The 24727-nt window shown below is 38.7% G+C and overlaps 1 protein-coding gene across 3 annotated transcripts in view; it reads right to left on the minus strand.

Moving 5' to 3' along the window:
* TENM1 (teneurin transmembrane protein 1) overlaps window positions 1–18722 on the minus strand; it is a 313634-nt gene extending 294912 nt beyond the window's left edge. Inside the window, exon 1 of one of the 3 annotated variants that reach the window (XM_014258759.2) lies at window positions 18616–18722. The gene's annotated coding sequence lies outside the window, so the exon portion shown is untranslated. Of the gene's footprint in view, window positions 1–17872; window positions 18010–18615 lie in introns of those variants that run through there. The other 2 variants (XM_088062503.1, XM_088062504.1) reach the window with 2 other exon arrangements.
* Window positions 18723–24727: the final 6005 nt, after the last annotated feature.

Genomic DNA, 24727 nt, shown 5'->3' on the forward strand with positions numbered 1-24727 from the left:
TCCATTTAAAAAATGCAGAAAGGGCTACTTAAAAACATGGGGCAAGGCTAATTTTCTGTCACTTTTATCTTATGCTCTGAAAAAAGGTGGTCAAAAAATACATGAAATGAAAGCCTATTCAACACAACCACGAATCAGTGTCTGACACTATCTCTCACCAGTTCTCAGCAGAAAGACAAACAGACCAACATTATGTGTGCACACTGACATCTGGCAATTAAACAACACCCTGAAATTCCTGCAAAATCTAAAATGTCTTTAGATAAGGCGTCAATGTATATGAAAAAGTAAGTACCTCTGATGGAGAGATGCATTTCTTTAAAACACATTTCCTGGATTTTTGTTTTAAATATATTTAATTAGGGCTCCATTTGAAAAGTAGTGCTTGTACAATTTACAAAATGCAACTGGCTACACAAATCATACCAGGACTTCCCAGAAAAATCAGAACAAAGCAAACCACCTGAAGCCTGACACTGCAGATGCCCAGACTGGTATTTTCTAAGAAAAAGTATGAAATGCCATGGTAGAAGAGCATCCTGCCCTGTCTCACTATGCAGCAAGAGCGAAGGACAGCATCACAAAACTGGCACATCATCTTGGCAACTGTGTGTTCCAGCCCTGCAGCCTGGAGCTCATGCCTTCCAAAAGCATTTGGTAATTTCTCTGAAGCTCTTCAACCTAATACTCTAAATTTAGGGAGTTAAAGTAGTACTTTAGTAGTAACGAGTAAACAGAAAAGGGGATCAAGCTTCTGCATAGCTGCAAGGCTTCAGATGGTGATTTGATCTCCCTTCCTATGAATGTTTTTTATCATCTTTATAGATTAATGCCATTTTTTTAAGAATGAAACAATGCTATGTCTTGTTAGGAAGTAATATGTAACATCACAAAATGTCCAATTTTGTACATTTTTCAATTAAAAACTGAACATTCACCAGTTAGCTGCTGGTTACTCCCCATCACTGCAGCTCTCCGATCATGTCAGTCTGAATCTCATCTTGCTGACTGATTCTGTGCACCACAGCCTTCAGAAACAAGCTCTGGGAGCATCTCGTCAGGCTGAGCCTCCCTCCTCATATTGCAGAGAAGCCAAGAACAAGGTCCCTCCAGCCTCCAAAGGGAATCATCCACCCCATGGCACTGGAGAACAACACCTCCCTCCCCAACAACACCATGGCTCGGCCAATCAGGACGGTAAGATTCTCATCTTTAGATTATAATGAAAATGTTGGCATTAAAGGTAAGTAACAATTTGAGAAGGAACAGGGGGTATTCTGCTAGTACCTACCACTTCATCTCAAACACAGTAAAACAGAAACTGACTCAAACTACGTAAGTTTATTATAGGCATAGGTAACTACCAATTCTTCCCAGAGTGCTCAAAACGTGTAGCTTCTTCAGCTCCTTCCTTAACCTGGAAATGTAGTGCAATTCTGAGGCAGTATGAGGATGTATATGTCTATGCTATATTCAACTTGGAAAATCTTGACTATTATATACAGGTGGAAAGAACAAAAAGGAAGTGGAAGGAAGAACAAGTGGAAGGAACAAACTCAAGATAAAGATCACATTTCCATAATGCAGATAAAAACTCTCAATTTACCTGGAACTAGTATGAATTATACTCATCTGCTATAGATACGCCAAATAACTAGTTATATATATTAACTGATAATTATATAGAGACTCAGAGACAAAACCCCAGAAATTAATGTAATACAAAATAGCCTAAGCAGACAAAGAACTTTACACTGCCCAAAGAATAGCACTAGTTAGAGAAAAAAGCACACACCAGAGTGTCAGTGGTGTCACATCGTCTTTTGAAAATGAAACACATACAAAGAACTTGAAAACCAAAACCACTAAAAATTAAAGACACTCATTAAAACTATGTTAATTACTTATGCAAGCTCCTTAAAAAGAAAATGTCTTCTCAACATTACTTGGTTAAGAAGATTTTACACCTTCACCAATTGAATTTATACAAATTACTATTAGTACTTAGAAGAATTAACTGCAAATATTATTTTTATGACACGTCTGCCAAGCTTACACTGCAAAATAGACATAAAATGAACACATCATCTCATCCCCACACAAAGTTTAGTCAATCTTTTCCCATGAACATTCAAATTTTGGATTCAAAGGCCTGTTATTCATATTGGCCACCAGATACTGCTCTTGTGCTTATTGGACATTATATCAATGTACAGTTTATGCAAACAATTGGAAACCAGCATGAGTTCCTTACTCTGTCACTCCCAGTCCTCTCTTATCTCTGTCCCATAATTATCACAATTACAGAGTGAAATTTGCTTAAAAGCTGAAATTATTCTATCAGGTGTCCAGAACCAAATACAAGAAAAAGCTAGCCAGGGTTCTGGGAGAAAACAGTGAAGTGTTTCACACCTACCCCTTCTCTTTGGCCAGCCTGTGAAGCACATTCAGAGCAGCCACAAAAACTGCCGTCACATCTGGCAACTCAGGGCCAAGACAGATAAAGAACAAAAGAGCAAGGATACCCTGGAGACTACAGGAAGAAACTCGGACTGCTCCAGGGTATTTTCATGATGAATAAAAGATCACAGAGAGAAGATCTGGCATCTCAGATATAACAGTGGAAAAGACACAGTCTTCAGGAAATCACCTTTATTTCTTCTGTCTTTAAAGAACAAAAAATAAAAACTGTTAACCTGTATTTAGCCCTTCTGCGTCTAGACTTGAGCCTACAAAAAGCTAAGCGTTACTCTTAGCACAGTACACAGCATTTACCCTCAGAAGAAGAAAATGCCAACATATTTCAAAAGGGTACTGGAAAAAAAAATACATAGCCAAGTTTCTATGCACAATATGCTTTCAAACCAAGATATATGTACACACATTCATATGTCTATATACATATGTAATGAACTGATTATCATCAACTAAATGCAAAATATTAATTCTTGAAACTTCTTTTGTATGATTTCCTTCAACATGAAGGAAAAAGATGGTCATTAAATAAAATGTGACATACTACCACACAATTGCCACTGAATTACCAATTATGTTTACTATATCTTTAAGGGCATCCAGGAAGGGTGCTATCCTGACTCTTAGTTTCTCTAGCCCACTTACCCTTGTTTCTTGCTTTCACAACCATATCAAGGTGGGTGAGTCTAAAGGAAAGGAAAAAAATTCACAGCCTTTAATAAAAGCAACAGAACATATTTTTGTGCTTAACACAATTTCCATCAGTATCTATGTGGCATTTTTTCCTGATCTGAACACTAAAAACAATATTCTATGTTCATAGCATCATATGTTCATGTATCACAATAAAGAAAAAAAACCCCAAACAGTGGCACTGTTCAAGCTTTTCCAAAGGAGTATCCAAGAGAAATAATAGAAATTTTCTTGTAATTTTTTTCTGGAAATTAATTATAATATTATAATTAATAATATCATATAATAATACAATATTATTATAATTAATAATAAATCATTTATTCCAGCAGATATTATAATTATGTAGAAAAAAATTAGTTTACCTGGACAATAGTTCTATATAGATTCCTCACAATCACCTGGTGTATAGTTACTTGAATCAGTGTATTTTAGATTTGCTCTGATGGCTTTGCTAAATCTGTTCTTCCAGGTTTGTTGACTCACATTTTCAAGTATTCTGAAAAGTTTGTCTAATTTGCACAGTCCAGCTGTAGGTGACAGGTAGAAGAAAATTTCTACATTGTGTAAGGAAACAGGATTGTCTTATATTTAAGAATGGTTCTTACAGATGCATTTCAGCTATTTCATACTAAAACTAGCAAGACTTCACAGAAATTGGGGAGTTGCATCAAAAGCAACTATTGCATCTTCACAGGACTTTGGATGCCTGCAGATCTAAGAGGTACCATAGCTTCAGGCCATAAATCAAGGCTCACCTTATCCTACAAGCCACACTATGATCCACTACATGGAACGATGCAGAAAGAAACTGCATTTTCACTACAAGATGCTCTGTTTTCCACAGACACCGTGGGCAGTCCTACCTTCCCACATGGCTGCAAGCAAGAAGTCACAAAACTGCCAAAGAAACCATTTATCATCCGAGCAACAGATGACTTGGCAATATCCCCACCTACAATACAAATGCACTAGCGGTCCTACAGATGAACTAGGCAAAATGAGGAAAACAGCCCAAGACTTACACAAGAAGAGTCAGAACAGAGATTAATTATTTTGCCATCTGAAGGCATGGGGTTTCAAACATGCTCTCTATTTTCTATTCTGTGCATCTGATAATCAGCAGAGAAGAAAAGGCCCCTTCTTCACTCCTGATCCCTGGGTATTCCATTCAAACCACAACACTTGTGAATTGCTTGGGTAATACATGATTGAATTACAAAAATAGCAGTCTAGAAATCAGGATTTTTATGATAATATGAACACTGGGTGATTATGTTTTTCAGTGAAAGGGTGGAGAAAATTATTTCTCTAAGGTTTGCAAGTTCTGTAGTTCATTCCTTTCATTTCAACTCTCTGGATAGTGCTTAAGACTCACCACTGGTCTTTGAATATGAAGTGGCATTACAAACTTAAATGAAAAGCCCTAATGGACAAAGCAGCTTCTCAGACTCAATGGAAGACAGAATTTAAACTCCCTGTGTGGGAAGTTATCTACAAAATAAAGCAATTACCAGGTCTTCACACCAATTATTGAGGGATGATACCAGTTTCAAGAGTCTCTTTTCTGCAAAAACATTGGCTGTGATACTGCTTTTCAAGACTGAGTTAGAAAGTAAAACAAATACTGAAAATTAACACAGAGGAAGCAGACACAGAGTTTTTAGTACACAGTCCTGAAATACTGAACATATTATAGCAAGTGATAACATTTTTTTCTTGTTTCTATTAATGAGATAGTCCCACCCCAAGAGAAAAATAGGAACTAATGAGAGACAAATGCTCATCAATTACTCTTACATTGTCACTTTAAGGACAGCTGCAAATATTGATGAAGTACAAGGTATTTATATGGCACTTGTTTTGTCAGGAGGGAGGGAGTTGGGGTGCGAAGTGACATTTGAATACAATTCATTGGATACACAAACACTTGAAAGGCTTCAAGGCACCACACGTATGCAAGCCTGCATACGCAAAGTCTGTCTACTCTTAGAAAAATAAAACTAATAAATTTATAATTTGCATATAATTACAGGAAACCTGAAAGTGTCTTGTTCTATGACAGTATTTGATTTAAATCTATACAGCTTCAAAGAGATGTCTCAGCTTCCTCTGAACTAATGTCCAACTGCTGGTTTTGATTTTCCCCCCCTCTAACTCTGCCTTAAGAATTTTTAAGCACATAAAACATGTTTAAGCACAGCTGTCACAATATTATTCCTCTCAAAAAGCAAACAGTTCTAAATCTCTCACTAAAACCGCCAGAGTATTAGGGTCTCGTGCAACACTATATTTACAACTTCTCAGTCCTTTTTTTAGAGATAAAGTTAATACAGTATAACCTAGCTCCACCATTCAAGACTGAACTCCTGTGTTAGGATGTTTCACTTAATCAGTAGTCTTAAGAAATCAGTATGTGTTTTGGAGAATTTGTTTTTCCTCAGGCAAAAGTACCCAAATATTTTCCCTGACTCTAAGACTAGAATGCAAACTATACTTGTCATTGTGGTCTGCTACTGCTACATAGTAGTAGACAAAGCAGTAAGTCAAAACCCTAACGTCTAACATGTGCACAAAGAAAACAGAAATCATTGTATAAATTCTAACACTTGTGCCCATGAAACACCACATAAAACTCCTCAATGTTTGCAGTGTAGGTGTAAAAACCCCAACAAAACCAAATGCTGGGAGGAAAAGTGAGGCTTATTACAAAGTTATGAGAATTTATGAGACAAAAATTGATACAAACACCAAGTGTGAAAAAAAGCACAAGAAATGTTTTTGTAAAAAAAAAGGCATTATTGCTCAGACAAAATTGAAAAGAATATGAGCTGAGAGATGCTTCTAAGCAAGCAAGCAGAACGCTAATGAGGACGTGGGCCATTGTCACCTCCATAATATAAAATTAAAAGCTGATAAAGACTGAGATACCTTTTACAGTTCTGTAGGAGGGCTTTTACTAATTAGAAGGAAGCTACTGTCTGCCCCCAGTCTGCCAGAAAACAGAATCAAATATTTACTGCTTTACTGACATTTGAACAAATTTAAAAGATGACAAATGCATTTTGTGTTCATACATTTCAATTCTATCATGAAAATAGAAACAAATGTTTAAGATGTACATAAATTTTTTTTTCAGCCTAAAAGGAGTCTGTTATGTTACATTTCTTTCCCTCTGGAATCAGGAAATAGGAATGAATAGGAAATGTTTTTCAAAAACATAGGAATGTTTTTCAAAAACTTCAGCCTTTAGAGGTGTAATAAGAGTTGTAAAAATGGACTGTGGACTTAAAAAATTAAAATGGGAGATTTGGGAGCAGGAAAAGTAAAAACCCTGTCTTTTCACATCATCCAAATATCTACCATTGAATTGCTATAACTTAAACGCATACAGTTGGGGGAACAGAAAGTCACAGGAAACAGATACAACCTGGGGGAGAATGACAATTCCTAAATTCTTGATTTTTTGGTGTGGAGAAGTGTATGCGCAATCTCTGAAGATACACTGTCCATGGTAGTTGCCTTCTATCCTGCCAAGCTATCCAGAAAAACTACAGTGCTGTTCTCTGCATCCTGGTCTTGACAACCTTGACTTTTCTTCCTAAATATTTAGTTGCCCTCTGCTCACAAGCTCAAGTTGAAGACCTGACTTCCAAAACAACAATTATATTGGTTTCTCTGGAGTGTGTAGAAAGAGCTAAGAAAGGTGTCATTAAAAAATTGTCAATGTAGATTGAATGAAGAAATTGTTGATGTGCTGGTCATAAACAGCTTTTGCACTCATTTGTCTGCTCTCCATTTTAGAAGGATACTAGTCAAATACCTTGGGTAACATTTTAGAGGGAGTTCAAAACTAAAGTCTCTACATTTCATTTAATGTTTACTGATTTACACCTAGTGGTTCTTGGTCATACTATAACTCAATAAAACCCCAAATATACTGTTAGAAGTTAGGCACCCAGTAAAACGTGGCATTAGCTACTCTTACACACCATTCCTAGTGACCAGCAAACTGCACTGCACAGTGCAAAAGACTGCCCAAATTAAAAAAAGCAAAAGGCAAGTAAAACTTCAGTTTTATGATGGAGCTCCGAGAACAAGCAATACAAAAATATCAACTTGATTCAAAAAGAGAGTACAAATTTATCATTATTGGGTGATACATTTATTTTAAAGTGGAATATTATGACAACTGAAAATAAAGTCGCTATCCATTTCCAAATGATGTTGAAAAATCACTTCAGCTGTTATGTTGTTATAAAAGCAACATATCAATCACTTCACAGTAATATTGCACTCGATTCAGTACCAATGCTAGCTATATGACTCATGTTAAGTATATCTAAGTATACAGTTTCACTTTATGATCACTAATTTTCACTATTTAATAGCAGTATATTTGGTGTCTCTGGATATGCTGTTTGAATACTGATATATATACCTCTTTACATATGAGAAAGAACAAAAAATAAGCTTTGCAGACTGCACTGGTCTTCCACTATGAAATCTCTCTATTAATAGGAAAATTAGCCCATGGTGAAAAAGATAAGAGTTATATTTTATGACCTTCCTAGATTTCTTTGAAATAAACAAGGCAGCCTTTTAAAGTTAAGTGCATGAATGATTTCATGAACAGTAAAAACATGCTGGAAAACAACAGCAGATTCTGCTGAGGATGGCACACAAGCAATCAGCATTTCCTGCTGGGTACTTGCTCTGCTGAAGAAGTACAGTAATATAACCCGGAGTTTGGGCACAGAAACTCTTCTTCATAGCATACAAAGTATTAGGTGCTGAAGCAAAATTAGGGGAGTTGTGTCAGTGACCCTCAAAATACAAAGCAGTTAATTCTCCTTCATATTTCTAAAGATAGTTTATTAAATGCCTTAAAAAAAAAATAAACAGATAAGTGAACAGCAATATGATCCACAGTGCATAATAAACAAATGTGAATGTTTCTCAGTTCATCTCCCAGAAAAGCTACCACTCCATGGCTGAAGGCTACTTTTCCCCCTCATCCAAACCTGAAAAATATATCAACATTTTTAAATGTAAGAATAACAGCTCGAAAGTCCATTGCCTCAAGAACTATGTAGATAAGACTTACCTTCAAAATTCATTCAGAAAAGTTTCTTTAAACTCCAGTCATTCACCTTACCATTAAAAATTATGGCTTCGGTTCCATTAGGCAAGTTGAAGAAAATGTGGAATTGCTGTGCAATAACCAAACTCAAAGTTTGGATTGTTTTAAATATTCAAAACAACTTGTTGCTAAGTTCCTTTCATCATTCTACAAACACCTTAGAACCTTTTACTATGGAAACAATTTTTATCTGATATCCTTTGAAATTGTTTCATATGTATGACTGCAAAGGAGGAATGAACTGATTTTAATTAATTTTTTTCTTCTGTGAAATAAAATTCCAGCAAGTCCACAGTACTGAGAATGCAAATGGACAATCATCATCTTGAATGCCACTCATTACAAAGCACTGATTTCTAGGAGAATTATATTTTTAGCTAATGCTATCCATCCTTAGATTCATAATTTGAATGAAAGCTCATTTATTTAGAGACACATTCTCCAAATAAATGTATTTGTACTCTACAACTACGCCTTTGTTCAGATCAGAGGTACACTAACAACAGGATCTGTTTACTAAACTGAGTCTTCCTGTGTCTGGCCATCATCTATACCATCAACTGAAGAGTATCCAGGTCAAATTTACGTTCTTTGTTTATGCATTAGAGAGCTGCAGTCCAGAAGCATGACACTAGAACATTCATTTTTTTTGATCTGGTACAGAAAACACTATGTCTGAACCATATATTATCCCCTTACTCATGTAAAACTTTTTAACTGCTTGTCTGTAGCAAAGAACTTCATCTAAGCTGCTCAGAAAATATCAAGAGAAAGAATTAAAAGAGGTATCTTTAGTCTTTTAGTCATAACTAAGAAAACGCAGAAGTGGATGCATACTTGGCATTGCAGATCTCTGATTCTAAAAATAATTCCGCACCAACCCACAATCTTCTTGGAGAAGTTTACAAGTTGACCCAAGAGTCTAAAATTGCTATAGAGCATTTACGTTTTTTTTTAATTTCTGTTTATAAAGTAAGACTCCATGTAATAAAAAAAACACGGAGTTAGTATAGCTTTAGGTAAGCTTTGCTGCTTTGAAAACCTAGAAGGGTAAAATTCCAAGCAGGACACAGCTGAATGTGGATGTGCAACAGGCACTTGGTACTTGACAGTCCTGCCTCACAAATTGTTCCTGTTCTGCTAAAAAAAGCTGACACCTGACTATTTAGAGCTATCTTACTCTGCCAGTGCTGGCTATCCACCTAAGAGGTCCTAAGGGATCTTCCCAACACCATGGATGGGTGTGTGGAAGGAGGGAAGAACTGGAGAGGAGAAAAAGGCACCCAAGAGGGAGGAATGTTCCTGCACTGCAGAGAGAACAATGCACCTTCAGGGATGAATAGAACAGCTCTCTTAGACTTCTAAAACCAAGCAGCAGATAAAACCGAGCTGCTTTATCTCCATTGACTGTATACCAGAAGAGGAGAAGTGAATTTGGATATAATCTGGGAATCCTCAGAAACTGTAAATAATGAATTACACTTCAGGGAGTATAATCTACATATTCCCCAGAACAGATGAATTATTTCAGCAAGCAAGAAACAACAAATCTTTACTTCTACTAATTCTATTATCATTGCCCCTTAGGCCTATACAGCTCATCTACTGTCCAATTTTAGCTGCGTGCTTTCCCCAGAAAGATAATCTTTCCTAAACAGTGTCCTTTTCTGCCTTTCTTTAAATATACAAATCTCATCCCATGTAAGAAAAAGCACTGAAACATTTAAAAGGGCTAAGATAGTAATTCCTGTAAATGACAGATTTTTTTTAATTTTTTTTTTTTTAATGAGCACTATTTAGCAGAGAGCTCAATTTGAATTGTTACGGTAGAGAAAGTTTGTTTTCCCATCAGTAATGAACTATGCCGCTGTACTCAAATCTAAAAAGATGCTCACCTCTCAGGATACTATCAAGAGAAGAGCTCCTGGTTTATTCTGCAGACAAAGCAGATACCACACTTAAGTTTTTGTCCCTATGAGCTGAAACCATAGCAGAAGACCAGTTTTGTTAAACAGTTTAAGGAAATGACCTTTTAAAAGTTTCCATACTATAACATTATGACCTAAAGCTATTTTGATACAAGTTTCCTGTGGTCATAATCACCTTCATGGTACATATAGCTATTTTCCCATCTATTAACAGCCTTGTAATTCCACTGCTTTTATGTTGGAACACTAAATCATCTTTGGAGGGAAATCTTTGCACCAACGCAAACAACTTCTGCTAATAGGCACAAGGCTATTTAAATCTTCTAGTGCCTATAGACAGCAGGCATCATTTCTGACCCCCAGGCAAAGCATCAGAGAAAAATCAAAACAACAGCTATAAGGTTTATTTCTTAATTACAATGAGCTATCTGCAAATTCAGGGCATAACAGTCTTGAACTGATCTGACATCCTCAGTATAGAAAATTAATACTGAAGTTGCTTCTGCAGATCAGTTAATAGTAGATAAACATTTACTGGAGGGACTTTTGAAAAATGCCTCATTTCTACTTCTAATTTATTTCAAACTTTGTCATTTGTAAGGTTCCCATTAATACTTATCCAAACAATAATGCAGAAAGTTGGTTCCAGATTTGTTGCACTCCTTCACTTCTCTCACGCTCTTCAGTCTGTGGAGGGGGTCACAGTTCAATGAAAATAAGCAAAACCTGTGCACATAACAAAACATTGTCCCCCCTTACAGATCACAGCAATCTCAGTGGTCAGTGTGAAGATGGATCATAGAATAATAGAGTAACCCAAACTGGAAGAGACCCACAAGGATCACTGAAGCCCAACTCCTGGCCCTGCACCGGACACCCCAGTGATCACACCATGGGTCTGAGAACATTTCCCAACTATTCCTTCCTGAACTCTGGCAGACTTGGTGCTGTGACCTGGGGATCCTGTTCCAGCACACAGCTCTATGCCATTAAGGTGTCCAATATACTACTAAGGGTACCCTGGTACTATAACCATGCCCTTTCATACAAAATATTGGGCTCTCAGTCTCTTTATTTTACTTAGGAGTACATGCCAGATCTTTAATATTCTTCCAACAAATTTTTTTTTAAATGGATATGGTGCTTATGTTTGCAGAATGTTTGGATGCATTTACTTTGCATTTGTGACTTAATCTACAGCCCTGCACTCATCCCTTAGGTGTGGCAATCCCCACTGTTAAAAAGGCAGAGCAAAACAAAAAAGCTGAACACACTATTTAAGCAATCTATTTCAAACAGATGTCAGAGACACATTTTATTATTTTTAGATCAGACAGCAAGATGATGAGCAAAGAAAAAGATCTGCTAACCTAAAATGTGTGACTCTTCTTTACTCTCTATTTCTAATCAATAACGTAAAACATTACTAAAATATGAAGAGCCATTTGATTTACTGCTGCTTCTCATGTTGTAGTGTGAGCTCCATCATCACACCATGCTAGAACTGTTTATACTTCACTCACTAGCACTTGGTCATTATATAAATATACATTATGCAAAAATTGCAGATTTTCAAGCTCTAATGAAGGTGCTGGACTTCTGAGCTCTTGGTGTGGAGATAATGGAGATAATGTCTCCTTATCCTCAGACACTGGCTCATGCTGTAAACACCTTGCAGGCTGACCACAGCTGTTACGATGAAGTAAGAGCTTGCAAACACTTGCTCGCAGCTTCAGTTTGCTAAGAACTGGTACACACTAGAAACGTTTCATGCCCTTTACTTATCCACAAACAAAAGCATATGTGGACAAGGAATAGGCAATACACATTTCTCCTTGTCATTCTGTCATTTGACTTTTGAGTAATTTCTTTTAAAAGTGAGAACTTGTCTCCATCTGATAACAACAGTAGACAGTACACTTAGTACCCAACGTGCTGATGTTTACTGGTGTCAAAGGTTACTCATTAAGAATGGGACTGGAATGACTAACACTTCAAGGGCCCTGTTTGTGTTGGCTTGATGATTTATTGCACAAGAGTATTAAGCAATGATAAAACACAATATTATTGTATGTCTGTAAAAAGTTCTGAACATGGAAAACTTAAGACAGGTCTTTAAATCATAAGCAACACAGACACCTATGATCCAGTGATCATATTCTGAGACTTATGAAATGAAAATAACTTTTTATTTAATTTTTGATTATTTTTAGTAATTTGAGCATATGGTCTACATTCAGTATAACAGCATGCATATATATATATATATCTCTATCTACACGCATATATATTTATATGTATATAAATACAAGATGACTACCAACTCACTCAATTTCCATACAACAGCCATTCCTAGATAGTTACAAGTCTGAAAGCACAAAAGGTTACATGGCAAATACCTAACAGGAAGCTGCTCCATTCGATAATCAATCAAACAAACTCAAGAAATCCAACATGTAGGTTCCATATTCAGTAGAGAAGAATACACAAGTCTTCAACATCAACATCTCAGTTCTCCAAAATAAATCCTATCCTCACTTCCAGCTGATGAATCCATTACATTAAGTTTTGACTCTTCATCAGTTCCGAGAGAAAACAGAAACAAGCTGAGTTCAATACAGAAGCTTCAACATCAAGCCACAGAAGAGACAAAGCTTTAGTGCTATCGGGAAGTGAACTGTTTCTGAAAGCCTGAAAGGAAAAGAGTTTCCTCTTTTTTCCAACTAACTGGAACTTTAACTGAGAAACTTTGAAAATACCAGTTACTTACTGACAGAAAATCAGAATTCAGCCAGATTGGCAATAAGAGCACTCAATTCATGTGCCTTTTCTGTGGAAAGGGCAAGTAGAGTCAAACATCCTTGGCTAGAGAAAATAAGGGAAAGAAGTACCAAAACTTACTCCATATAAGTAAATAAAGATTACTCAGCAACATGAATATGAGAAATGCCTAATCTCCTTGCACACCAGAATGCTCTTCACAAAGTCATCTGTCTTCTTTTCCCCTTAGGAACTTTTTATGGAGATTAATTTTTATGCCTCATTTCATTATTATTCAAGAAACTGCTTTATATTTTGCGTTCAAATATAACAGCAACATTTAAGTTAGAAACTGCAGTTTTAGGATGCATTTACCCCACCATTTTAGGACTCATTTCAACTTTTAAAACACCTTGAAATTACTCTCAATGTAGAAGTTACAAGTAAAGGAGTTTTCATCCTGTGGATGGTATTTTTTTCTGACATTCAATTAACCTTGTATCACTGATATTAATATTTCAATTTCCACTAAAGTTGTATTTCTGGTGCTTTTTCATTGCTCAAACAGGCTTTTAAATTTATTAAAGGTACATTAAGGTAAAACCAGTGGCATGTAATACAGTGAATTAAAGGAGCAGGTAACACCTACAAGCTATTCAAAAAAAGTAGAGAAGCTTCTAAATTACTTCTCCTGTCAAGTATAAATACTAGTGACATTACTGTGTTGCATAATGCTAACTACAGCTATAATTTATAAACAAAGATTTCCATGTTACAGCATATAAAATTTCAAGATGTATGAAAGCTTTCAAGCAAATAAATAGAAAACACTTGAACATCAAATAAAGAGTTTTTCTGAAATTAGGTGGCAGTGACAGACTTTAGTTTCATCCATGTGAACTGATTTTAAGCCCAACAGTAAAGACTTTTTTTCTAAGGAATTAATATTTATGTGGTTTCAGCCATAGGCAAAGATGGATGAGGACTGAAATCTGCTCATTTAAGCAAAGTCTCTTCATCATGAAATGCAACAGAAGAGTCTCAAGAACAGGCTTATCAAAGTGCCAAGATAAGAATATAACTAATATCTCCTTTTTACTTAAGCACCATCAAAATCTTACTTTCCATCCAACAGAAGTACCATTTAACATAATTTCCCTCTTATTTTACTCATAGAGATCAATTGACACTTAGCATATTTATGTCTCTTTCTTAGTTAATTGTTTGATTCATGGAAAGCAGAACAATAAGATACAACAAGTTGGATAGTCATTTTGGAGGAGGCAGCTACCACTGACAATTCTATCAGTCTAAAACCTAGAGCTATAGCTGTACTACAGAATGATTTTGTGCATATGCAATAGCTCAGCCAAGTATTACCGTGCTGTGTCCTTGGTCAAGAAACCATAAAAAGTAAGTTAGTAAAATGGCAAGTTGAGGGAGGGACAAGTCTACCTCTAACTGATTTCAATAAACTTTGAATATGCCACTTATCAGCAAAATTCTCAATATTTTAAAATAAGTATCTACCTGGTAAAATAATGATGATGCTCTTGGTGAGCATCACTAAGAAACTGGGAAGATGCAAAAGCCCTCCATGATGCAGTGTTGGTCTGGCAGAACTATCAAAAGGTTGATATTCTGGTAGCTAGTTGATCTATCTGCCACTCCAGATGACAGATTTTCATGCTATCTAGACTAAAGTTAGATACAGAGCTTTTTGTTCTCTAGCATGATTTTGATTTAGTCATACCAGTTACAAAACAACATCATACAGAAACATAGCACTGGTAATGAATGGAAGGTTGGATAACCAGCTATAACACTGCTGTATCAACAGTGTAAGACTAAACCTCTGTAGTAGAGCAATAGCATCACTTTAACATGTGTCCACCTAGGACATCTTACATCACAGAAAGAATTTTTTTCTAAACATGGTATTTTTTTCTGAACCAAAACCTTCACAAGTCTTAGCTTCAATGTGGTTCAATGCTCAGGATGCATTTTAATTTGTGAGGCAAGAATTATTTTTATTTATTGATTGGAAAGAACTAGTCAAACACTGATATCAACAACAATGACTCAAACAGGATAAGGGGTAATGGCTTCTACCTGAGGGGTGAGTCAATTTAGATTAAGGAAGAAGCTTTTATAGTATAGGTGATGAGACACTGGCACAGGTTTCCCAGAGAGGTAGTAGATGCCTTTTCCTTGGAAACATTCAAGGTCAGGTTGGACAGGGCTCTGAGCAACCTGATCTACTTGAAGATATTGCTGCTGATTGCAGGAGAGTTGGACTGGATGACCTTTAAAGGTCCCTTCCAACCCAAACTATTCTGTGACTCTATGAAATTCTCCTTACCATTTTAATACTCTGACATTTATTGGTAACTTCTGCACAGGTTTTAGAGACATACATTGTCATCAACTTGTGTATGTAATGCACAAAAATCTTGGGAAATCTAAAGTCTGTACACTGGGATTATAGCCGAACTTTAAAGGTGAGCAAAGGAAATGTGACAAAGCAAATACTGTATTTCCTTTTCTTAACTCATATAAAGGCTGCATAGGTATTACAGTACTTCAGGCACATACCACTTCAGAACACTAAAGAAGCAAAACAGAATAGTGATTACAATACATAAAATTGCTTCCACCAACAATTACCAAACTGCAGTTTGACTTGATCCTATTTTCACTAACTTTGAAGGCAGAAAATTTTGGACCTCAAATCAGTAGACTCAGGACTGGGCCTTTGGAGAAAAAACAAAATTCTATTAAGTCTGTTTGGTCTCACAAAAGCTATCATTAACTCAGTTGTGCTGAACTGTCAAATATAATCATTGGGCACAACTAAATGAAGGAGTAGCAGACAAGACGACAAGACAAGAAAATAGGAACTCGTGAATTTCAGACATAGTTCCACCACCAATTTATATCTGGTCTCTAAAACATTTCAAAATCTAGTCCTACAGTCATTGTGAGATACTGGTCATCACTGTGATAGAAGCAAACACAGAATGTATCATTCTCTCAGTCTGTAAATTTGGAACAAAAAATATTCCTGACCAAGTGGAGAGGACTGTTCTCCCATATTCAATGTCCTGAGATCATGATAAATTAAGCAGCATTATTCTTCTTATATTTTCCAGATTAAGATAATTTAAAAATTAAATGCATACCATTTAGACCTCATGAATCACATTGAAATAATGTCCTGCCTGCTCCAATTAACATCAACACCAATCCTGCGAATTTCCTATCTCAGTGGAAAGAAGGAAGTACACATTTACCTATTCCTAAGCCATTACTGCAAAGCGTAACATTGCACACCTCCTTATGCGACTACAGGCACACATGTGAGCAACCAGGTAATTTCTTTAGTTTTCAAAACTACCATTTTAACCATGATGCCACATAAAATGAGTAACAGATTTCCTTTGCCACAGTATTCCTCAGATGACACTGCTTTTATAGAACTCTGAATACATTTCAATGGCTTTTTTACACATAAGCCACCAATACAATATGTTCATTTACTTCCACATCTGAGTACTTGAAGTGTGGAGAGTAGTAATTTGCATTCCCACATCCTTAAGAGCTGCTTTTAATAAGAATTTTCTCATTTGCTATTTATAAACATCATTTAAATACTTAAAATTTGGCAACTGAAAGGAACTGTTCTCTTTAAAATAAAGGATTTTTATTTCAGTATTTGAAACAGAATTTTCTTGGGATCTTATTTGGTTTTGATTGTTTGGGGTTTTTTGAATATCAGCTATTCAGAAAAAAAATCCTATTGGATTTCTATTATTCAGAGAACATTCTCTGAAACAAAACTGATATGTAAAAAAAACCAAAACACCAAAAACAAAAAACTCAAAATGAAACAACAAAAAACCCAAACAAACCCCAACAACAAAAAAAAAGCAAGACTGAGAGAGGTCCCTAAATTCCCCAGCAGTTTAGAGATTTGAGTTCTTTAAATAAACCAACAAGCCAAAATCCCCAAGAATATATGGCACAGTTATATTAAAACTACAGTATCAACTTCTGATGAATTTATGTTATCAAAATGATATAATATCTATAGGGATATCAAATTATTAAGAAGACTGCATTTCATCTGTGAAAAAGCGTTTTAAGATTAATCCACAGCATTAAGGGTCATGTATAAAATAAGCTTTGAAAAGAAACTATGGACAAGAAAGAAGGAAAGCTATTGGGCTGTGTCTCACCTTCTGATGTATAGCTCTTCCTCTACCACAGTTTATCTTGCTATATGTGATTCACAGAGTGCTCTCTACAACACCAGGAACTCCATATTTCAAATATCAAATTGCTTCACATTAAGTTTCACAATTAACAGCTAAAATTCGGCACTAGGAGTGGTGGGGGTTTGTTTCTGCAAAACCAGTTGGAGACACAGGAGATGTCTGAGATGCTTGCCCCACCACACGGACAACTGGTATTTATTTCCATAGTACAGTGTATCTGACTCGTTAATTATCAAGATGGGTATCTACAACCTTTGGATATTGGGAAAACAATCAATAAAAGGCTATACAGCCTAAAAAGGTAGCACATATTTAAGACAAATAAAGGCGAAGATGGGGAATTCTTGGTATTGATTTCAGTATTAGAACACGACAAAGCCCAGATCTGCTAAGGTAAACGTGTTGCCATTCAGCACGGTAAGAGCATACAGTTAATACTACAGAGCCAGGTTCCTCACTATGTACCACCATCATATCCGCGGCTGGTCTAAGCATACATCAAGCTTAAACCGTCAGTCACGAGATACAGCTGTAAGGTATTTTAGGGAAAAAACAGCTGGAAACACCAAAGCAGTGTAATGACTGTATGTACATACGCCTTGACTAAAAGAGATTACCAGACCCCACAGTCAGTGACAGGAGAATACACCAAACACTCGTTTAGCAGATTACGCCTGAGGAGCGGTGAGAAATCAGGCTGCTACATCCTCCAGCTTGGAGCGAGCGCGGTCCCACTGCCCCGGCGGAGCCACCTCACGCCTGTGCGCACCGGAGATGCGGCTTTTCATGTGAGCGGCCCGGGGGCTCCCGCAACGCCAGCGCGGAGCCGAAGCCCGGCCCCCGGCAGCGCCCCGCCTTTTGCCGCCGCCGCACCCCGCGGAGAGCCGCGTACCCGCACCGCCGCCCCGCTCCGCCTCGGGAACGGGGAGCCGCTGCCGCCCGGGGCGATGGCACCGTGGCCGGGCGGTCAGAGCCGCTCCGCGCGGACACACCGCACCCGGCAACCGAAGGAGACCCCCTGTAGGCGCGCGGGGCGCCGGGGCTCAGCCCCGAGCGCGGCATCGCTGCTGGGCGCCCGCTCCCGCAGCCGTGCGGTGCCCGCACGCACCGCTCCGGAGCCCGGCGGCCGCCCGCCGATAGCCGCCGCCCGCGCAGCGCACACAGAGCCGCACGTACACACCCAGTGCCATCCACAGAAACCCTCCGGGAGCGCCCGACGGCAGCCGCTCCGGCGGGGCAAGGCACCCCCGGCGGCGCCCGGCACTCCCCTCGGCTGCCCCCCGCGGAAAGCGAAGGTCCGTCGCCCGCGGCGCCGCTCCCGCCCCCCCGGCAAACTTACCGAGCGCGGCCACAGGCTCAACTTTCGGCAGCGCCCCGGTTCAGCCCCGCCGACGGCTCCGCTCTTCGCCTCTAGGTGCGATGCCCGCGCCCCGCTCCCCGGCGGCTGCGGCGCGAGCCAATATAAATCCACATCACCACTACCGGCGGCTCCCCCGCAGCCCGCCCTGGCCCCTCCGCCCCGCCGGGGGACGCGCCGGCTGCTGCTGCCGCGGTTCGCCCCGCAGCTGCCCACGGCGGGCGCTGGGAGCCGAGGCGTGGGGGGGCGCGGGGCCGGAGCGGCGCAGCCCCGCCGCTGCTGCCGCCGCCGCCGCCGCTCTCCAGCGGGTGTAGTGTCAGCGGCGCCGCTCGCTCTCAGGGTGGGATTTTTCTTTTTTTTTTCTTTTTTTTTTTTCCCCTTTTCGGCTCCTCCGCTGTTAATGAGCATGCCCGGGAGAGCTGCGCAGGCGCCTTGCCCACCGCCGCGCCTCGAGCCGCCTCGCACCGACCTCGGCGGGCGAGGGCTGAGGGGGCGAGAGCCGCGCCGGGGCTGCCCCGCTGCGGGAGGGAGAGGGCGCCGGGCGGGGGATGGCGAGGGAGGGACCGGGCAGCAGAGGCTGAGCCGCCGTCGCCTATGGCGGTGGAAGGTTCGGGCAGAGTTCGGGAAGTCTGCGGGAAGGTGAGGCGGCTGCGCTCGCCTGAGGGAGAGATGCTGCCCAGGCTCCTCGGGGATCCGCCGCCCGACCTGGGAGAAGGGAGGAAAGAAAGCCCCACGGGCAGGCCTCTGCTTTGGGATGTAGCGCAGAACACCTTCTAAATAATTTACCTTGCTCAGGAAATCACTCTGATAGTGGGCATGGGAGAGGGACGCTGATCTATACAAGGTGCTTCAGCAGCTTTCCTTTCGCGATCTGAGTTTATTGAGATGGGGATATCTCCTGTGACTACCTCCATTAACAGTCCTGCGTCTAAGTGGAGGGGAACTTCATCAGCTGGTGATGATCTTTATAATTTAATAATTTCTACACTGTTTTCCTCAAGAGGACATACAAGGTGTGAAGGTGATTACCACCTGCTCTTTTCATAACAGCTAATTCTGCAGCAGCACTTATTTGTAAAAATTTTATTGTGCTGAAGAAATCCAAGGAACTGGAAAAGGTGTGCCTCTGAGGCTGGACCTGTTTCATCAGTCTGTCTCCATCCTGGTCTGTATTCACATGGATACTGCATACACATATCTAACCAGTTCCTAAAAATTACTGAGGTTATTTAGGCCATTTAGCTTGTGCATTCAGTCCTGGGAAAACACTGGGAAAAAGAGTGCAATTCGCTATTGCTGTTACTTCTTCATGAGTTTCTGCATAGACCACCCAAAGTGGAGTCCTTTCGTTTATACTGTGCCCCAGAACATACTTCATAAAGACAGTTACGCTGTTTACATAAGTATTTTGGGAAAATGACATCTGAAGATACCTATATAATACTTTGCAATGCATAAATAATAAATTAGGTAAAATCATCTGTTACTGTACACATCACTTTCATAGGAAGCCCAGAAATGCCAGAAGTAACCAAATCTATTTCTCATGAATCTTGGAGGCATTCAACAATCTTCATCATTAACTATTTCTAAAAGTAAATTATTTTAAGCCAAAGCGGTCCTCTCAAATTTCTGTGATTTAGTCCTGGTAGGTAATTCTTCAGCAGTATAGATCAGTCTGAGCATTTCTGAGCCTAAAGGTACATTTTCCTTCCCAGTATACATGGTTGTTTTGCTTTCTTCTCTCTCTGGATGGACTTTAACATTTGTTTTTCATTAACACAAAAATTAGGCATCATGGATTGAACATGGAAATAACTCAAAACTAAAGAAAGAAAAAGGTCTTTAATGAAGTCACCATGTTAGTCACAGAAACATAAATCAAGATAGTTGACCCATCTAGATTCCAGGTTTTAAAATAGTACCAAAGCCAAGTAAATATTACTCTGCTGTGGGCAGACAACACAAATTAATAATGATTCTTCTTCTTGGAATCCTATGAATTGCCTGCTGTAGTCATTAACATATAGTTGTAAAAAGATGGTAGCCTCATCAAGGGAAGGCATAAAAAGATAACCATTGAAGTGGACATTTAATTCTACCTCTGTCTCTTCAGACACTGCTGAGGTAAATGAAACAAAGTGGATAAACTTAGCAGTAGAAAATTGTTGCCAGGTATCAAGTGGAGTGTCTGGTGTATATATATATATATATATATATATATATATATGTGTGTGTGTGTGTGTGTGTGTGTATATGTAAATATGTGTTAATTTCAAATATCTGGTTGCTCCCTAGTGAGTTTAGGTTCAGAAAGCTCAAAAAGTCTGCTTGGAGAACCATGCAGATACTACATATTATTCCATGGAAAGATGCAGAAGAAGATGTGGAATTTCAGGTGTGTTACGTGCAAGCTCCAACAGAAATAGGAGCAGATCCCAGTGTCAGACAAGACCTGTGGGCTTAATAAGAGTGCTCCATTAAGGGGAAATGCTTCAGTAGAAGGAACAGATACAGATAGAGAGCTTTCCAAGAATCAGGATGAATATTTTTATATCTGGCAACAAGAATCCTTAAGCACATCAAACCTAAATGTGTTTAGCAAAAAGAATTCTGACCATCAGATTTCACAGACAAGCTTGCTAAACTAGTTTATAAAAAGGCAACAAGTACAATATTGCTACATATACTGGCACCAAATGGAGTTTTCTTATGTATGTAGGTTTATATAATATTACAGCTCTCTACAGTAGAGAGTTTCTCTGTAAGTAGCAGGGGATGGTATCCCCTGTCACTAGGACACGAGTGCACGGATGCAACCCTCATCATTGCAGCGCTGATGCTAAGGACTGGCTTGGCACCCTTTGGCTCACTCAAGTTCAGGTGAGCCTCCTTGTCTTTACCTGGTGAGTTATGCTGATGCACTGTTTTTAAATTATTCTCATGCCTCCTGTGGGAATAGAGATCATTGCCTGCATAGCAACAATCTCTGTTGAGACCTGACACACAGCTGCTGGTCTCATTGCTGAAGAGGAACTTTTCAACCCACCTGGGCAAGGATATCACCATTCACCAAAGTTCTATGTTTTAAGTTCAGCCTATGCTTCTAGAATGATGCTGAAAGTTCCTCTTTGTGACTCTATCAATCAGATGAAGTCCCCAAAAACTTCTCTAAAATGTCCTAGTTTATACTAGACTGCTTTCCTGATAATTGTGAGACATAAGACAGTTCCCTAAATAGTTGAAGTGGTTGTTTGATTTGCCATTTGTGGAAATTACTCCTTCAAACAGTTAACAGGCTTCAAAACACAGAGGCAAGAGGTCAGCCAGACCCCAAAGCTAAATACACAAAATACAAGGTTCAATTTCATAGAATCACAGAATAGTTTGTGTTGGAAGGGACCTTTAAAAACCATTTCATTCCAACTCCCCTGCCATGTGCAGGGTCACCTTTCACTAGACCAGGTTGGTCAGAGCTCCATCCAGTCTGACCTTAAACACTCCAGGGATGAGGCATTCACAGCCTCCCTGGGCAAGCTGTGCCAGTGTCTCACCACCCTCACAGCAAAGAAGGTCTTCCTAATACTTCATCTAAACCCACCCTCAGGCAGCTTGAAGCCATTCCCCTTTGTCCTGTCACTCCATGTCCTTGTAACAAGTCTCTCTTACAGCTTTCTTACTGCCCTGTCAGGTACTGAAAAGACTTATTTCTTTCTATCTTTTCAACAGAAAAAGAAAAAACTATTTCAGAAAGGTGGTGAAATATTTACAGTGAGTCGCTTCATACTTGCAGTAAACTACCCAAATATAAAGGGCATTGAGATCCCAGCTGTCTGACAGAAAGTGACAGAAGGGACTGAGTAGCACTAGTAACAGTGCCCTCCCCCTTTTTGGAATGGGGAGAAAAATTATGAGGATGTTAGAGACATTGTCAACCTTTAAAAGGACACTGTTGAGGAAGATCTTGTAGTGTATATCAACATGGGATCCCAACCAAAATACTTTTTTTTTTAAATCCAGGTATATATTTGATAAAACTAATGAGACTGATCGATCGTTCAGAGTTTGCATAGTGGCTTTGGAAAATTTCAATTATTTGAAATGATACCTTCCATCAGTGTTGATAGAAATGCATATGAGGTGTGGATGTAAAACATGATCAAAACAGAAGTCTAACTGTCCCTGATGCAAATTCTCTGTAATGATGCACAAACTGAAAGATAAAAGAGAATCAGGATAATTTTTTTTAATACTTATGAGTATACCATGTCATTATATGTTTTTCTAGTTATGTATGTACCAAAAAGAAAATCGATACATTGTGTACACAGTCTTGCACTTAGTCTGGGAATATTCAAATTTTTAAAAGATAAGAAAGGTGAAAGTGAGTTGTGAAACACCAATCAGAAGTTTTTAATTTCTGGACCAAAAAGGGGTCAGAAAGTAGGGAAAGTTGCTATTTTATTTCCCTCTCAGAGAGAAGACCTGAATTTTGTGAAGCTAGGCTAAATACACCAAGGTGTAGAAAACTGTCTATGAAATTGCACTCCCATATTATTACCAGTTCCTGAACAGGTTTTGCCCCAGAATTTCTGCTAGAAATTGTACTTCATGTAGTAGAGCAAAAAGAGAAGTAACTGCAATTTCTGATAGGATATTTCTTTCCAGAAACTGTACTCCCAGAACCAAATGGATAGAGAGAAGCTGATTTTTTTTGAAAAAGAAATGAAAACTGACGTTTTTTTCATACTCAAGTTGGTGAAAAATGTAGCAGAAATAGATTTATTTACAGAACAGTTTCTACCGTGCAAAAGACTGAAAGAAGCAGCACTGCCTTGTAGGATGTTTACAGGCTATGAAAAAGGAATCCAAACATGGTATGGACACTCTCTCAAGACTCTCCATCACTACATGACACTAGCCTCCTTTGTTCCCTTTTTAAATTTTCAAAGGAAAAATAGGTTTTACGGTGTCATGTCTCACATTCAGGAAGAAACCCTGTAAATAACTGTAAATCTTCTCACAAAATCCACCCCTAAGCTGTCTTGTTCCAAAATGCCTACCCAAAAATCTGACAATAGTTGGGCTGTTCATGTGCTACGATTGCTGTCTAACACATTGACCAAAAATGCAAGCAATTTTCCTGATAAATTCCCATGTACCTGGATATATTGATTATTCTGAACTTACAGTAGCAAAAATTATGCATCTTTTCCACAAATATGGCTCCTTCATTAACGTGCTATGGGGAGAAGAGGGAAGCGCTGCGGTTTCGATGGCTGGGGAGGCGTGCTCAGGACTGATTTTCCTAACCCATGAACACAAGGTGGTGCTGATGCTCCTGGCACTGGGACTGATTCGCCACTTCCCGGGAAGCCTGACTTGGGTGGTGGTCGCCGATGTGTAGCTGGAGACCAGGTATTTCATTTGCCTTAAGTTAATTATTAGAAATACTATCTATTAAGATTTAAAAATTGCTTAAAATTAAATTCTTGTTTTGTTGGTTTTTGGGGGTTTTTTTGATAAATCAGTTTCCAAGTGATATAGAGAACTGTTTTCATTATTCTGGTTTGAACTCCAGAACCCTCCAAACAGGCCATTTGTACTTCCCAGCTTCCCTCCAAGACCCAAATAAAAATGAGTTCTAGGTCATGACTGAAAAAAATATGTAAGAGCAGTCATATATTTTCAGATCTCAAGAAAAAATGAAGAAAAACCCTAAAGTCCCATGAAAGAAACATGCAGAATATATAAATAAGTATAGTCCCAGGTAATTGAAAGGAGCTGGAGTTATGAAAAGATTAGTTTAAATGCTTTGCTGCTTTTAGAGGGAACTTCTTTGGTATTGCAGAAAGCTGTACCTAAACTAGAAGATTTGAGAAACCTTTTACTAGGAAAGATGACTATTAAAAAATATTGTTGAAAAATATTCTATTGAAATGTTTATTCCAGAATATGAATGCATGCTAAAAGAGATTTGAGTCTATCTGCTTGCCCATTAGAGTGGAACTAAAGTAAAGCACTTTTGAAGAGAAATTGAACTTCCATATAACAGGGATCATTTCTTTCCCAAATGAAATAATAAACTTCTCAT

Source organism: Pseudopodoces humilis, chromosome 15 (assembly GCF_049639895.1).
Source record: "Pseudopodoces humilis isolate 2021_Gansu_Grassland_sample_001 chromosome 15, ASM4963989v1, whole genome shotgun sequence".
Taxonomy (NCBI): Eukaryota; Metazoa; Chordata; class Aves; order Passeriformes; family Paridae; genus Pseudopodoces; species Pseudopodoces humilis.